This window comes from Ambystoma mexicanum, chromosome 10 (assembly GCF_040938575.1).
Source record: "Ambystoma mexicanum isolate Mex_15411 chromosome 10, UKY_AmexF1_1, whole genome shotgun sequence".
Classification (NCBI taxonomy): domain Eukaryota; kingdom Metazoa; phylum Chordata; class Amphibia; order Caudata; family Ambystomatidae; genus Ambystoma; species Ambystoma mexicanum.
Window position 1 is genome coordinate 1,326,691,443 of NC_090932.1, and position 17,111 is coordinate 1,326,708,553.

The window sequence follows — 17,111 nt, forward strand, 5'->3', positions numbered from 1 at the left end:
TAGGTAAGTGAATGCCGAGCTCTCCATCTGCCTCGGGGCAGGGTGCTGTAACCAGTTTCTTCACTGGATAGGTAGCGCAGGCCTCTTGACTTCAGAGGACTGCTGTCCGTCGTTTACTGCACGAACGGTAAGTTTCGAGTCATTCAAATGTCTTTAAAGTCTTTAGTTATGATGTCTCTTGTTTTGCAGGGTTCCGGCGATGGCGGATGACGGGCTGAAGTGGGTTGAAGATGGAGCCCGTGTGATGAATAGAAGCGCCTGGAAGCACGTAAGTAAGCGCTTGTTGCCTGCTTCACTATGCGCTCTTTGCAGGTACGAGTTCGGAGCGGCTGCAGGGTGCCGGAATACCCACTGGATTAGATGTGGAAAGGAGTAATGGCACGTGAGTATTAAAGTTCCCCAATGTCTTTAAACGCACCTTGTTTTGTCTTTCAGATGCGGGATGCAGCGCCCAAGGCCTCCAGAGCGTGCGAAGAGTTGGTAAACTTTTGTCTTTCAGATGCCGGAATGCAGTGTGAAGACCTCCGGAGCGCACGAAGAGTAGGTAAGCCTTTGCCTTTCAGATGCCGGAATGCTAACCTGTTCTTTCTTGTCTTTCTAGGTGTTGCTGAAGACTGGATTCAGGATGGTAAGCCTTTGCCTTTCAGATGCCAGAATGCTAACCTGTTCTTTCTTGTCTTTATAGGTGTTGCTGAAGACTGGATTCAGGATGGTAAGCCTTTTTCCTTAGGCCCAGGACCGGATGCAGAAGACACGATGAGCGTTCTGCTGCAGAGGTTGCAGAATAACGCAAAGCAAGATTCATCCACCGGGTGTGGTTTAAATAGCCTCCTGTAGTGCTTAGGTGTCTCCTTCCACAGCCACGCCTAAGTAAGAAAAGAGTTCCTGGTAAGAAAAGAGTTCCTGCCTTCCAGAAGAGTTCCAGTGTTCTGAATCTAGGTAGTGGCTCCAGCCCCACCCAACAGGAAAAGTAGTTCCAAACAGAAGAGGATCAGAGGCTCAACTGGCAGGCAAGTAAGCAGCATGGTCTGCTGAAGGTAAGTCCACCCAAGCATTATGAGCCCTGCGCTTCCAGCGCTGGGACTGGGCATATTTATGAGCCTGGTGCCACTGGCGCCAGGACTAGGTCCAAAAGGTCCCAATTGGGACTGGTTGGCACTCGGAACCTGGGTTATGGATCTGCTTCCAAGGGAGTTGGGAAAACCCTGACCTTTTGGAAGCAGAGATCATGACAGTTCCACACGCGATTGGCCCCGTGCGAGCAGGGTACGTGTATTTCAGGGGTGCGCGGGAAGTTCCACACGCGATTTCAGCAGGGTACGTGTATTCCAGGGGTGCGCAGGAAGTTCCACACGCGATTTCAGCAGGGTACGTGTATTTCAGGGGTGCGCTGGAAGTTCCACATGCGATTCCATCAGGGTACGTGTATTTCAGGGGTGGCGGGAAGTTCCACATGCGATTGGCCCCGTGTGAGCAGGGTACGTGTATCCCAGGGGTGCGCGGGAATTTCCACACGCGATTTCAGCAGGGTACGTGTATTTGAGGGGTGCGCGGGAAGTTCCACACGCGATTGGCCCCGTGCGAGCAGGGTTCGTGTATTCCAGGGGTGCGCGGGAAGTTCCACACGCGATTTCAGCAGGGTATGTGTATTTCAGGAGTTCTGGGGAGTACTACACGTGAAATGGCCGTGTGGGTCCTCCCAGGTGTTCGCTCTACAACCTCCACTGCCCCTGCAGGCAGCCCACACCACGGGGGACTACCCTGCACCCCTGCTCATGTCCCGCACACAGCCCATCCACCATGGGCATGCCCCCCAGCCAACCCACATGTCACCTTGCACTACTGATCAACAATGCATGTCTCCCACCACCCCCACTCCCCAGCAGTGCAGGGGCAGCCTCCACCAGGCCCGGACTCATGTCTCCCACGATCCCCACCCCCCAGCCACCAGGGGCAGATTCCACCAGGCCCCCACTCATGTTCCATATTACCCCCACCCCCCAGCAGTGCATGGGCAGCCTACACCACGCCCGCACTCATGTCTACCACCACCCCCACCCCCCAGCCACCAGGGGCAGATACCACCAGGCCCCCACTCATGTCTCCCAGCACCCCCACCCCCAGTAGTGCAGGGGCAGCCTCCACCAGGCCCCCACTCATGTCCCCCTGCACCCCCACCCCTCAGCCACCAGGGGCAGATTCCACCAGGCCCCCACTCATGTCCCCAATTACCCCCACCCCCCAGCAGTGCAGGGGCAGCCTCCACCAGGCCCCCACTCATGTCTACCACCACCCCCACCCCCCAGCCACCAGGGGCAGATACCACCAGGCCCCCACTCATGTCTCCCACCACCCCCACCCCCCAGCAGTGCAGGGGCAGCCTCCACCAGGCCCCCACCCATGTCTACCAACACCCCCACCCCCCAGCCTCCAGGGGCAGCCTCCACCAGGCCCCCACTCATGTCTCCCACCACCCCCACCCCCCAGCAGTGCAGGGGCAGCCTCCACCAGGCCCCCACCCATGTCTACCACCACCCCTACCCCCCAGCCACCAAGGGGCAGATTCCACCAGGCCCCCACTCATGTCCCCCTGCACCCCCACCCCCCAGCAGTGCAGGGGCAGCCTCCACCAGGCCCTCACTCATGTCCCCCTGCACCCCCACCCCCCAGCAGTGCAGGTGCAGCCTCCACCAGGCCCCCACTCATGTCTACCACCACCCCCACCCCCCAGCCACCAGGGGCAGATACCACCAGGCCCCCACTCATGTCTCCCACCACCCCCACCCCCCAGCAGTGCAGGGGCAGCCTCCACCAGGCCCCCACTCATGTCCCCCTGCACCCCACCCCCCAGCAGTGCAGGGACAACCTCCACCAGGCCCCCACTCATGTCCCCCTGCACCCCCACCCCCCAGCAGTGCAGGGGCAACCTCCACCAGGCCCCCACTCATGTCCCCCTGCACCCCCACCACCCAGCAGTGCAGGGGCAGCCTCCACCAGGCCCCCACTCATGTCCCCCTGCACCCCCACCCTCCAGCCACCAAGGGCAGATTCCACCAGGCCCCCACTCATGTCCCCTATTACCCCCACCCCCCACCAGTGCAGGGGCAGCCTCACCAGGCCCCCACTCATGTCTACCACCACCCCCACCCCCCAGCCACCAGGGGCAGATACCACCAGGCCCTCACTCATGTCTCCCACCACCCCCACCCCCCAGCAGTGCAGGGGCAGCCTCCACCAGGCCCCCACTCATGTCCCCCTGCACCCCCACCCCCCAGCAGTGCAGGGGCAGCCTCCACCAGGCCCCCTCTCATGTCCCCCTGCGCCCCCACCCCCCAGCCACCAGGTGCAGCCTCCACCAGGCCCCCACTCATGTCTCCCACCACCCCCACCCCCCAGCAGTGCAGGGGCAGCCTCCACCAGGCCCCCATCCATGTCTACCACCACCTCCACCCCCCAGCCACCAGGGGCAGATTCCACCAGGCCCCCACTCATGTCCCCCTGCACCCCCACCCCCCAGCAGTGCAGGGGCAGCCTCCACCAGGCCCACACTCATGTCCCCCTGCACCCCCACCCCTCAGCAGTGCAGGGGCAGCCTCCACCAGGCCCCCACTCATGTCTACCACCACCCCCACCCCCCAGCCACCAGGGGCAGATACCACCAGGCCCCCACTCATGTCTCCCACCACCCCCACCCCCCAGCAGTGCAGGGGCAGCCTCCATCAGGCCCCCACTCATGTCCCCCTGCACCCCCACCCCCCAGCAGTGCAGGGGCAGCCTCCACCAGGCCCCCACTCATGTCCCCCTGCACCCCCACCCCCCAGCAGTGCAGGGGCAGCCTCCACCAGGCCCCCACTCATGTCCCCCTGCACCCCCACCCCCCAGCAGTGCAGGGGCAGCCTCCAACAGGCCCCCACTCATGTCCCCCTGCACCCCCACCCCCCAGGGGCAGATTCCAGCAGGCCCCCACTCATGTCCCCTATTACCCCCACCCCCCAGCAGTGCAGGGGCAGCCTCCACCAGGCCCCCACTCATGTCTACCACCACCCCCACCCCCCAGCCACCAGGGGCAGATTCCACCAGGCCCCCACTCATGTCTCCCACCACCCCCCAGCAGTGCAGGGGCAGCCTCCACCAGGCCCCCACTCATGTCCCCCTGCACCCCCACCCCCCAGCAGTGCAGGGGCAGCCTCCACCAGGCCCCCACTCATGTCCCCCTGCACCCCCACCCTCCAGCCACCAGGGGCAGATTCCACCAGGCCCCCACTCATGTCCCCTATTACCCCCACCCCCCAGCAGTTCAGGGGCAGCCTCCACCAGGCCCCCACTCATGTCCCCCTGCACCCCCACCCCCCAGCAGTGCAGGGGCAGCCTCCACCAGGCCCTCACTCATGTCCCCCTGCACCCCCACCCCCCAGCAGTGCAGGGGCAGCCTCCACCAGGCCCTCACTCATGTCCCCCTGCACCCCCACCCCCCAGCAGTGCAGGGGCAGATTCCACCAGGTCCCCACTCATGTCCCCCTGCACCCCCACCCCCCAGCAGTGCAGGGGCAGCCTCCACCAGGCCCTCACTCATGTCCCCCTGCACCCCCACCCCCCAGCAGTGCAGGGGCAGCCTCCACCAGGCCCCCACTCATGTCTACCAAAACCCCCACCCCCCAGCCACCAGGGGCAGCCTCCACCAGGCCCCCACTCATGTCTCCCACCACCCCCACCCCCCAGCAGTGCAGGGGCAGCCTCCACCAGGCCCCCACTCATGTCTACCAAAACCCCCACCCCCCAGCCACCAGGGGCAGCCTCCACCAGGCCCCCACTCATGTCTCCCACCACCCCCACCCCCCAGCAGTGCAGGGGCAGCCTCCACCAGGCCCTCACTCATGTCCCCCTGCACCCCCACCCCCCAGCAGTGCAGGGGCAGCCTCCACCAGGCCCTCACTCATGTCCCCCTGCACCCCCACCCCCCAGCAGTGCAGGGGCAGATTCCACCAGGTCCCCACTCATGTCCCCCTGCACCCCCACCCCCCAGCAGTGCAGGGGCAGCCTCCACCAGGCCCTCACTCATGTCCCCCTGCACCCCCACCCCCCAGCAGTGCAGGGGCAGCCTCCACCAGGCCCCCACTCATGTCTACCAAAACCCCCACCCCCCAGCCACCAGGGGCAGCCTCCACCAGGCCCCCACTCATGTCTCCCACCACCCCCACCCCCCAGCAGTGCAGGGGCAGCCTCCACCAGGCCCCCACCCATGTCTACCACCACCCCCACCCCCCAGCCACCAGGGGCAGATTCCAACAGGCCCCCACTCATGTCCCCCTGCACCCCCACCCCCCAGCGGTGCATGGGGCAGCCTCCACCAGGCCCCCACTCATGTCTACCACCACCCCCACCCCCCAGCCACCAGGGGCAGATACCACCAGGCCCCCACTCATGTCTCCCACCACCCCCACCCCCCAGCAGTGCAGGGGCAGCCTCCACCAGACCCCCACTCAGGTCCCCCTGCACCCCCACCCCCCAGCAGTGCAGGGACAGCCTCCACCAGGCCCCACTCATGTCCCCCTGCACCCCCACCCCCCAGCAGTGCAGGGGCAGCCTCCACCAGGCCCCCACTCATGTCCCCCAGCACCCCCACCACCCAGCAGTGCAGGGGCAGCCTCCACCAGGCCCCCACTCATGTCCCCCTGCACCCCCACCCCCCAGCAGTGCAGGGGCAGCCTCCACCAGGCCCCCTCTCATGTCCCCCTGCGCCCCCACCCCCCAGCCACCAGGGGCAGCCTCCACCAGGCCCCCACTCATGTCTCCCACCACCCCCACCCCCCAGCAGTGCAGGGGCAGCCTCCACCAGGCCCCCACTCATGTCTACCACCACCTCCACCCCCCAGCCACCAGGGGCAGGCTCCTCCAGGCTCCCACTCATGTCCCCCTCCACCCCACCCCCCAGCAGTGCAGGAGCAGATTCCACCAGGCCCCCACTCATGTTTACCACCACCCCCACCCCCCAGCAGTGTGGGGCAGCCTCCACCAGGCCCCCACTCATGTCCCCCTGCACCCCCACCCTCCAGCAGTGCAGGGGCAGCCTCCACCAGGCCCCCACTCATGTCCCCCTGCACCCCCACCCCCCAGCCACCAGGGGCAGCCTCCACCAGGCCCCCACTCATGTCTCCCACCCCCCAGCACTGTGGGGCACCTGCCAGCAGGCCCCCACTCATGTCCAACTCATGTTCCCCTGCACCCCCATCCCCCAGCACTGTGGGGCACCTGCCAGCAGGCCCCCACTCATGTCCAACTCATGTTCCCCTGCACCCCCACCCCCAAGCACTGTGGGGCACCTGCCCGCAGGCCCCCACTCATGTCCAACTCATGTTCCCCTGCACCCCCACCCCCCAGCACCGTGGGGCACCTGCCAGCAGGCCCCCACTCATGTGCAACTTATGTCCCCCTGCACCCCCACCCCCCAGCACTGTGGGGCACCTGCCAGCAGGCCCCCACTCATGTCCAACTCATGTTCCCCAGCCAACATGTCATCACAATCTTGATCCCCGGTCCCTATGGTCAGCCTCCAAATGCAAAACACCCACCCGAGTATTGCATCCACCCACCCAGAAATTAAAATAACATGATAGAACTGCAATTGCAAGTTTGGAAAAAAACATATGTCCCTCACATACACCTAATGGGTGTCAGTGAATCTCCAAACCCATATCATGATATGCATGAAACCAATGAGATGATACTACACATTGAAGTTTGATTTAAAAATATGTATTAAAGAAAACAAAAATTGAATCAAAAATAAACTAACAGAAATGGGAATGTAAAAAAAGTAAAAAGAAGCATGTCCATGAAAAAATGCAAAACCAAAATTCAGAATCCAAAGGAATGGTGTCCAAAGTCACAGTCCAGAAAAGAAAATCCAATGTGAAATTATAATTGAAAGCCATTGCTCCATGGGTAAATAGTAAAAAGAAAAGAAAATCCAACAGTGAACTATGTACAGGTGAACAAGCCAGGGTCCATGATCCCAACAAAAGAAATGAAACCTATCTAACAACAATACCTAATAAAAAATAACTATATACAAAAATGTGGCCCATTGTCCAAAAGGTCCAAAGAAAATGCAAAAACAAAGGAAACCTAACACTAACTACATAACTATTTACATGGGCAGCGTGCTAGTCCAACGGCTCACTGGATGCTGTCATGGGCCAGGGCATCATCGAAACCTGTTCAATGGCTTGGAGGCGGGCATGTTCCCTGGCCCCGAGGTCTCGCAGGGATAAAGCAGTGTCCAGCTCCAACTCCCTGCGAAGACCCTCGAGGCACTCAGCCCGCCTCAGCGCCCTCCGCATGGAGTTCTCCGCCCTGACCATTGTGAGCCATTCCTCCTCTGCCCGCTGCCGCTCCGCACCTATCCGCTGGCCCAACCGCTCCCACACGGAAGCGACTCCCATTCCAGGGTTCTCCTGCCCTCCGGCCGATGCCTGCACCCCTGATGTTGATGGCCCCGAGCCATGATGCCTCCCACGTCGAGCCTGCCACTGCCTCCGACGCAACTGCCTGTGCCAGCACGACGGCATCCAGGCTGATGGTATCCACCGACGCCGTCGTGCACGTGCCCTGCCCGATGATGCCGTTACATCCTCCATCTGCTGGGGTCCAGTTGCTGGTGTGTCCACCCCTGCTGGACCTCCGACTCCCGACTGTGGCAGGGATGGGATCCCCACCGAGCCGGCTGCATTGTTCGGGGCAGGTCCACAGGGGGCCCTGGTGGCATCTGGGCCGGAAGACGGCATGGAGAACGACTGGTGCATAGTCTCCACAGAGGAGGAGAGGGTCGCCAGATTGGCCGACACATGTAGGAAACCCCCGACCATTGCCGTTCCCAACTGGGCCACGTCGGCACGGTGCTCTCCGTGATGACGTGCATGCTCCTCCCGGGAAGCACGCACCTCATCACGAATTGCACCTGTGCACAACGCGACACCAATCAGGACCTTCTCCATAGGGCCAGGGGTCCCCTCGTACGCAGGTGCAGGGGAGTCAGATGACATGGACATCCCCTCTACCTGCGGACGGGCCTGTGATGGGGCATCCCTTCTGGTGCATGGTGGTGCAGTCACAGTGTCAGGGACAGTGACATGCACAGGCCCCTCCACGGCGACCTGTGCTGCCTCCTGCCCCTGCCCCTGGACTGCACCAGCAGGGATGCCTCCACCAGGCCCCATGTGCGCCTCAGTAGCGGCCTCCTCCTCCTCCTCTGTGGAAACCAACAACCTGGATGGATCCACCCCGTCTTCCGCCGTTGCAAGCCCCTGTGGGGGCTCACCCACCCCTTCCGCTGCAGCCGTGGGGGCATCCCCGCCGCTTTGCTCCACAGAGCCGTCTCCGCCCTCTTCTTCACGTGGCAGAACACAAGCATCAGGGTACTGTACAATGGTCCCCTAGACAGGAAGCAATAGCAGATGAGTGGCACTGTCAAAGATCACTTCCATCATGTCCCTCCACAACACATGGGTCAGTGCAGGTAAAACACATGCAGTAACAGGCATGGCGCATGCTATGGACATTAGCATACATGTCCAAGTGATTCTTGAAACATACACTGTTGTTTTGGAACTCACATGCATCATGTGCAATGCCTATCACATGCACACACTTCACCCTAGTTTCATCCATCTGGCCTCGTACACCACAGACACAGTGGATACAAGGATGACTAGGCTGCATCAGTGAACCGGAACATTGCGACAGACATGTGTCATGCATCCCTGGCATTCACAAGTCACAGACACGCAGGTCAGACACATAGACATGGACAGCATACATGTACATGGCATCAGCACCCATCCCTCACCCATGTCCAGGAACAGAGACTGGCATGCTTTCATGTGGCCATTCCGCATAGGGCAACCCATGTTGCATTTGAACACATGCACCAACCGTGTGGTTCACACATTACTGGTCTCACATGCATGACGTCCCTGCACACACACATGCATACATGGGCTATGTCACACATACAGGCAAGTATCAGACAACCAGCACACTGCGACATGCCCTGTCTCACACAGCAATGCTTGGCCACTTACCGCTCAACTCCAGACGGGTCTGCCTCTCAAGGATCTGGCTGTGGAGCGCTGGGCCTACGCGTTCCAGGACCCTCATCTGGATGGTACTCATGCGGCCCCGGCCCCCCTCCACGAGGCGCCGGGCCTTCAAGAGGGTCCTGGACCTGCAGTCATCCCAGCGCTTCTTGACATGTTGGTAGTCGCGGACTGCCACCCCCTCCGCGTTGATGGCAGTCACGATGTCCGTCCAGATCCGAGTCCGTCCTTCCTTGTTGGCGCGCTTACTTCCGAAGAGGGCATCATACTGCCCCAGGACTTGCTCCACCAGGACACCAACTTCGGTGGCAGTGAAGCTGGTGCCCCTCTGCCTCCCTGGCCGGGGGTTGCCAGTGGTGCCAGATGTTGCAGTGCCCGACATGGCAACCCCAGAGGCAGTCGGGAGTCTTCTTTTCCAGCAGGGGTGGACACAGCAAATGGACCCCTGCAGATGGCTGATGTGCAGGCACGAAATGGCAGGGCACGGTGGCAGCAGGCAGGCAGGCAGGCAGCAGCAGATGGCTCGTGGGAGGCTGCTCAGGGCTCTGGGGGGCAGTAATTCAGCCTTTTGGGCAGGAGCGTGGTCTTCCGTGTGCTTACGCGTGGCCAGCTTGATATGGAGTGATTTGGCACGTGAAAATCCTGCACGTCTGCGTGTAAATCGAGGAAAGGCCCTTAGCGCGTATGCACGTCAGCACGCATATGCGATTTCATTGGACCAAAGGCCCTTAGCGAGTGAGCGCGTCTGTGACGTGAGGCGCGCGGGTGTTTCCCTCATTACACGTGATGACAGAGCACACGTGGATTTCCACCAATCGCGTGTGGAACTTCCTGCGCACCCCAGAAATACACGTACCCAGGCCAATCGCGTGTACGCTCACTTCCCTCCGATTACACGAGATGACACTCGGACATGCAGTTTTATTTCATTGGCACAAAGGCCACCATGCGCAGCTGTGACGTCACGCGCATGGCCATAGAGAATGGCACGTGCATAAAAGAAGAGATACACGTCCGAGTGTCAAAGCGCGTAATTGGTGGAAATGGCCTCATTGCGTATGCGCGTCTGTGACGTGTGTATAAAAGGTACTTGTAGAATGCCATTTCCTTGTACGTGCTTTTCGTGGAGAGCGAGTGGGTGAAATCTGTACTTCTTGTCGGTTCACACGCGATTTACTTCACAACGTTTCCAGTTCGTACTCCCTGTTACCTCTGACAGCTTTTTCTCTTTTCCTCTTTTTCCTGGGCCTGTTTCCTCAAACAGCGTTCCCTACTACTGTTGTCCTGTCTCCTCAGACAGCGTACAATTCTTCTTTTGGCGGGGGTGTTGCCAACGCGCACACGCGCATATTTTTCACGCTTTTCTTCCTGGCGGACGGTGAGTCGCGCACGTATTTAACATCTGTGCTTGCCCCGTGTGTCGCGTACCCCTTCAGAGGTAATTCTAGGCTGCGTGTGACACGCATACGTTCATTCTTGTTTTCCTGGGTGCCACAGCGTAGTGCAGGTTTATTTTTCCATGCACGTGATCTAGGAGGGGTTGCGTGCAACTTACTTCGCTTTTTTGGGGTGCCTGTGCGTTGCGTGACCCGTCATCTTTCCCCAGGGGTGACATACAGCCTTGCTAGAGCACTAGGGTACGATTACCATCTGATACCCAACCCCTTTGACCCCCAATTGCCCAGGACAATAGTTCACATCGACTCCCATACGCACAATAACATCAGTGCCATGGCTGGGAGGCGAGCAAGCCGTAAGGGTGGCAAAGGTGGCCGAGCCCCAAGTGGTGGCCGTGGTGGATCCGGTAGGGGACGTGGCCGTGACTTGCAGGGTGCCCCTAGCCCCCCATGTGTGGAGGAGCAGTCAGGGACACCCATGCCCACCCCCCTCCGGTTGAGGTTACCGTGGCTGACACCATCCATGCTCAGCCCTTGTTGGACCAGCCCACTGTGGAACCAGACCTGGCACAGGGTGACTCCATGGCTGACTTCCAGGTCAGCAGGTCTAGGCCACGTGCGCCGGTGAACGTTGGTGTCATCAGGCCACGTGGATCAGGGGCAGCTAGGTCATCTGCTGCCCCACGTAGGCAGTCTGGGGAGGCTGCAGGGGCAGCTGCGGCTCCATCCACCCCACCTCTCACACACCCATCCAGGACAGTGTCGGTCCAAGTCCATCATGCTGACATCCCCCTGACACCATCACACTTGAGATAATGCCTGCACCAACTCCCATGCTGAGTGTGCAATCCCACGCTCCTGCCCCTAGTGTCCAGAGTGGCGCAGGACACTCCGGATCCCCACCACCTTCCAAGCGGAAGAGGAAGAGTGCTCATCCAGTAGAGGCTGATGCCCCAGACACGGCTACACAGTCCGGCCCGTCAAGGAAGCCCAGCTTCAATGAGGCCGAACTGAATGCACTTGTAGAGTATGTGTCCGTACATGACCGCGAAATGGTGATTGTTGCAGGATCCAAGACCACACCTGCACAACGTCTGGCACACTGGCAGACCAATGCGGACATCATAAGTGCCCTTGGAATCGTGAGGTGCACAGCTAATGAATGCTACAAGCGCTGGAATGACCTAAAGCGCAGGGCAAAGAATAAGCTGGCCTCAAGTCATGCCGCAACTCTAGTGACTGGAGGTGGGTCTCCAGCAGACGACATAGAACTCACTCCACATGAGCAGGTTGCTGGGACCTACGTCACGGAGGAACAGATCCAAGGTGTGGGAGAAATGGCAGATTACGAGGCATTATCCGGTGAGTGCACATGCATGTGTGTGTCATCCATGTGCATGGTGTGTGTGTGTGTGAGGGCTTCTGTTTGGGTGCCAGGTAAGGGTCTGTGTGCCTGAGTGGTTTGGCTCACCCATGTGCCTCTTCCTAAACATTCTTGGCAACCGCATTTGGGTATAGCAGCATCCCTTCGGCCAACATTAGACATCCAGCCCAACAGCACGCCAGTTGCCCTTGGAGTGTCATCTTGCCACTACACTGTTGCTTATTTACCTCTGTTCATTCAGGCAGATTGTTTGCATACCACCACTTTTACTCAGGATTTCTCAGTCCTATTGTCACATGTCTGACATGGCCATGGTACAGTGGACTGGCTCAGTTTCGTGGACATGATTAGTTTGAACATGTCCCTCTGCTATAGGACCATTTTTGACTGCCAGCTGCAGGTTAAACATTTGAACCATTACAATGGAAATAATCAATCATATGAACAAACTGGACTGAATGAACAATTGGTGACCTCCTCTCCCTCTTCACTTCATGGCTAGGGTACATGCTATCTGTGTGATGGCATGTGTATTTGACCTGGCAATCACTGGCCAATGTGTGATGCCACTGCTAGGCAGCATGCAGCAAATGTGTTCATCTTCCATCTTGGTGTCCTCATTGTGTGCCATCTGCCTCCCCATCACACGCAGTGACGGTGCATGCATGGGAGTGTTTTAGTCATGTGGGACATGTGTCAATCAAGTACTGTTTCCGTAGCCTCTCAGCCCTCATTGTGTGCCATAGTGCTAATGCATGTTTCCATTTGTTTTCTTTTATGTCTTTGCAGGGGAAGACGCACCTGATCCTGCTGGGGTTGTGGAGATGGTGCAGACCCAGGAGGGGTCTGAGGGCCGACCGACCACCAGTGAGGGACGTGGTGTGGTGGTGGGTGAGAACCCACAACTGCTGCAGGTCGTGCTCTCAAGGGGTGTCTCTGGCTGCACCTCCCCCGAGCTGTACTCAGGTGTCGATTCAGATGAATCGACTCCCTCTTCACTTCATGGCTAGGGTACATGCCATCTGTGTGATGGCATGTGTATTTGACCTGGCAATCACTGGCCAATGTGTGATGCCACTGCTAGGCAGCATGCAGCAAATGTGTTCATCTTCCATCTTGGTGTCCTCATTGTGTGCCATCTGCCTCCCCATCACACGCAGTGACGGTGCATGCATGGGAGTGTTTTAGTCATGTGGGACATGTGTCAATCAAGTACTGTTTCCGTAGCCTCTCAGCCCTCATTGTGTGCCATAGTGCTAATGCATGTTTCCATTTGTTTTCTTTTATGTCTTTGCAGGGGAAGACGCACCTGATCCTGCTGGGGTTGTGGAGATGGTGCAGACCCAGGAGGGGTCTGAGGGCCGACCGACCACCAGTGAGGGACGTGGTGTGGTGGTGGGTGAGAACCCACAACTGCTGCAGGTCGTGCTCTCAAGGGGTGTCTCTGGCTGCACCTCCCCCGAGCTGTACTCAGGTGTCGATTCGGATGATGAGACCTACGTGCCGTCGCAGGTGAGTGTTCCTGGGAGGGATTCTGTTCTGTCCGACCCACCTGCACCAGGGTTAGAACCCTCAATGGGGATGTCAGTGTTGGCAGGTGCGCCTTTGGTGGTTACGGATGCAGGGTCACACTCCGCGACATCTGATCCTGTTCCTGGGCCAGCAGATCAGAGGGGGAATGCAGTCCTGCAGCCTCAGGCAGTGCCGGCACAGCAAGGCGCAGTTCGCCTTGCCCCAGACAGGTGTGGTGCCCGCCGACGTGGTGGCCGTACGCCACCTGGCAATACCGCATGGGAGCAATCCATTTACGGTATGGCAACCCAACAGGCAGCATCATCAGAGATGATGGCTCAGGCCATGGATAGGGTGGCCACTTCCATTGTCCCCCCCGAAAGGCTGATGGAGCGACTACAGCAGGCAACCGACTCCATCTGCCAGTCACACAGGGAGGACATGTTGGCGTCCGACAGGGACAGGCGGGCGGCACTGGCGACTCTGCAGGAAGCCATCTCCATAGAGTCCCAGGGCCACAGGGAAGCCCTGAGGCAGGAACTCCTTCACCTCAGGACGACTCTTGTTGAGCTTGAGGCTTCAACAAACCAAAGGACAGAACAGCAGCTGGAGCGTCTCACCCGTACGCTCTCAGCTGAGATGCAGGCAACTAGGGCGGAGGTCCGGGCATCTCGTGAGTTGTTGCATGGGGACCTCCGCACACTTATCCTCCAGAACGAGACCTACCAGACCCGCATGCTTGCAGCCATGGAGGAACAGACTAGGGCTTTGCGTGGGCTGCCTCCCATATTGCCACCACCTCCGGATGCAGCTGCAGAGGGTGACGATAGCGACAGCAGTGATACTCCCACAATAGGCTAGCCGTGTAGGCCATGAGCCCATGGAGGTGTTTTTTTTCGCAAGATCCACACAGGTGGGTTTTGGTGTGCACCCTGTCCTCGGACCTCCTGGGTGGCCTCCCCAAACCCCCCCCCCCCCGGGCCCATTAATGGCCATTTTGGATTTTTTTGGCTCCGGTGGGCATACGCTGCATTGTGGCTGGGCACATGCAGGCTTGTCATGGATTTGGTTCAGATGCTTGGGTTTTTGTCACACACACCCCTCCTGCTTCCCGTTTCCATGGGCTTGCAAAGGGTGTGCCCAAGTGACATTGACGTACATGGTGACATTGGACTCCCATGAGCTGTGTGGTGTATTGATATGTGCCTCTGCATCCATCTCATCCTCCATATTTGCAGGTCCATTCCTCATGTCTTCACAATGCGGTCCACCTTGGAACTGGAGTCCATGTTGTAAGCAGTGCACCTACACTCTTGCGTGGCGCTAACACTGTATACTTGGAAGTGTTTGGAGGGCTGTCATCATCAGGTGGTGAGGCTAGCTAATTTTTAAGTCTGTAATGTCATGTTTAAGGTAGGTTGGAGGTTGTGTAGGTGATTGGTATTCTTGGTAAGTATTTGATAATGTGGGTTGTAGGTCCTGCATTACTGTGAGCATTTCATGTGTGGACATGTTTCCATTAGGGACACTGTAGCTGCTGACACTTGGGGCATTAATTTCTTTCCTCTGACATTGCATGACATGCCATGGTGTGTTGTGTGGCCGTGCGGGGGAGGGGGTGGGTGACATGGCACTGTTTTCATGTAGTATTTTGCAAGTGGGTATTCATTTATGCAGCATGGAAGTGTCTTTTCATGACACTGCATTGGTGGTGTTTGTGTAGGTAGGGATGCACACATTGTGACATTTCCACATGAACAATCTCAGGCTGCTTTGCTTCTGACAGTTGACAGTCCCTTTGTTCGTCTTAATTGTCAGGTCGAGTCATCATTGCTTATCAGATGGTATGTGCCAGGCCTGTGTGCACTCCACTGGGGTGTGATTTCTATGTGAAGTAATTAGCCCCCAGCTGCGTACGGGCTGCCTCACCCCGTGCCCTCTGCCCTCCCATGCGCAGTGGCCGTGCATGTGGTTGGGGATGTGGGGGCACCACCATGTCCACAGCCAGGCCCCGGCGTGTTGCAACATTGTGCAGGACACATGCTGCCACTATGATCCTGCACACTACTGGGGGCGCATATAACAGCTGCCCGCCAGAACGGTCAAGGGAGCGAAAGCGTGACTTGAGCACTCCGAATGTGCGCTCCACTATGCCCCGGGTTGCAATATGGGCTGTGTTGTATCTTACCTCTGGAGGCGTGATGGGGTTCCGAATTGGCGTCAACATGTGGGTGCTCAGAGGGTAGGCACTGTCCCCTGGTGAGGAGGTGATGGGTATCATTAGTGGGGTAGTGACATAACTCTGCATCTGACATGCATGCATGTGCAATGGCATTCATACTCACCAAGCAGCCATGTATCGCCATGCCGCCCAGCTTCTAGGTCCCGGCTTAGGGTAGATATTCGGTAAATGAAGCTGTCGTGGGTGGACCCTGGATAGTTGGCATATACTGAGGTGATGATTCCCTTAGCATTACATACTACCTGCACGTTGATGGAATGCCAGTGCTTGCGGTTCCTATAGATGTGCTCAGATGCCCTTGGGGGACGTAGTGCCACATGGGTGCAGTCAATGGCACCTAGCACTTTTGGGAATTGTGCCACACCGTAGAAATCGAGGGTGGCAGCCTGCCGTTCTGCAGGTGTCCTGGGCAGGTATATGTGCCTACGGACTGATGGGCATGCAGCGATGATGTTCAAGACCTGGTGTAGGAAGCGTGACTGCGTGGCCTGTGACAGCCCACCCACTATGGCACTTGTCCGCTGAAATGATCCTGTGGCCAAGAAGTGCAGTACATTGAGGACCTTCTCCAGGGGGCTGAGTGCTTGGGAGCACAGGGTGGGTGATGTGAGGTCATCCTCCCACTCACTGACCAGGTCCAGTATTATGTGTGGGGGAAACCTGTACCTCCCATACACCTGGTCATCAGGCATCCCAAAAAGGCTGGTTCTGGGAGTGAAAATTCGGGCCCTCACTATCCTCCTCCTCCTCCTTTGGTAACCCACGGCCACTGCTGCTAGGAATGGTATATTCATCCTGGCGTATGAGCTTTTTTGTTGTTTGTGCGCACTTTTATGCTGCGCGGGTCGACGTACACATGCTTCATGCTGGCGTACGTGTCTCAGGATTGGACCATTTTTCTGCACGTCGTAGGCGAACGTGTGAATCTTCCCGCCCACCCCAGGAATACACGTAGCACGCTCTCACAGGCACAGTTGCGGGTAAATATTCCCACCCACCCCTGGAATACATGTAACCCACTCTCACAGGCCCAATCGCGTGTGGAACTTCCCGCGCACCCCGAAGTACACGTACCCAGGCAAATCGCGTTTGGAAGTTCACGCGCACCCAGAAGTGAACGTACCCAGGCTAATCGCGTGTGGAACTTCCAGCGCACCCCGTAGTACACGTACCCAGGCTAATCGCGTGTGGAAGTTCACGCGCACCCCGAAGTACACGAACCCAGGCTAATCGCGTGTGGAACTTCCCACGCACCCCGTAGTACACGTACCCAGGCAAATCGCGTGTGGAAGTTCACGCGCACACCGAAGTACACGTACCCAGGCTAATCGCGTGTGGAACTTCCCGTGCACCCCGAGGTGCACATACCCAGGCCAATGGCGTGTGGAACTTCCCGCGCACCCCGAAGTACACGTACCCAGGCAAATCGCACGGCTGGGGGGTGGGGGTGGTGGGAGACATGAGTGGGGGCCTGGTGGAGG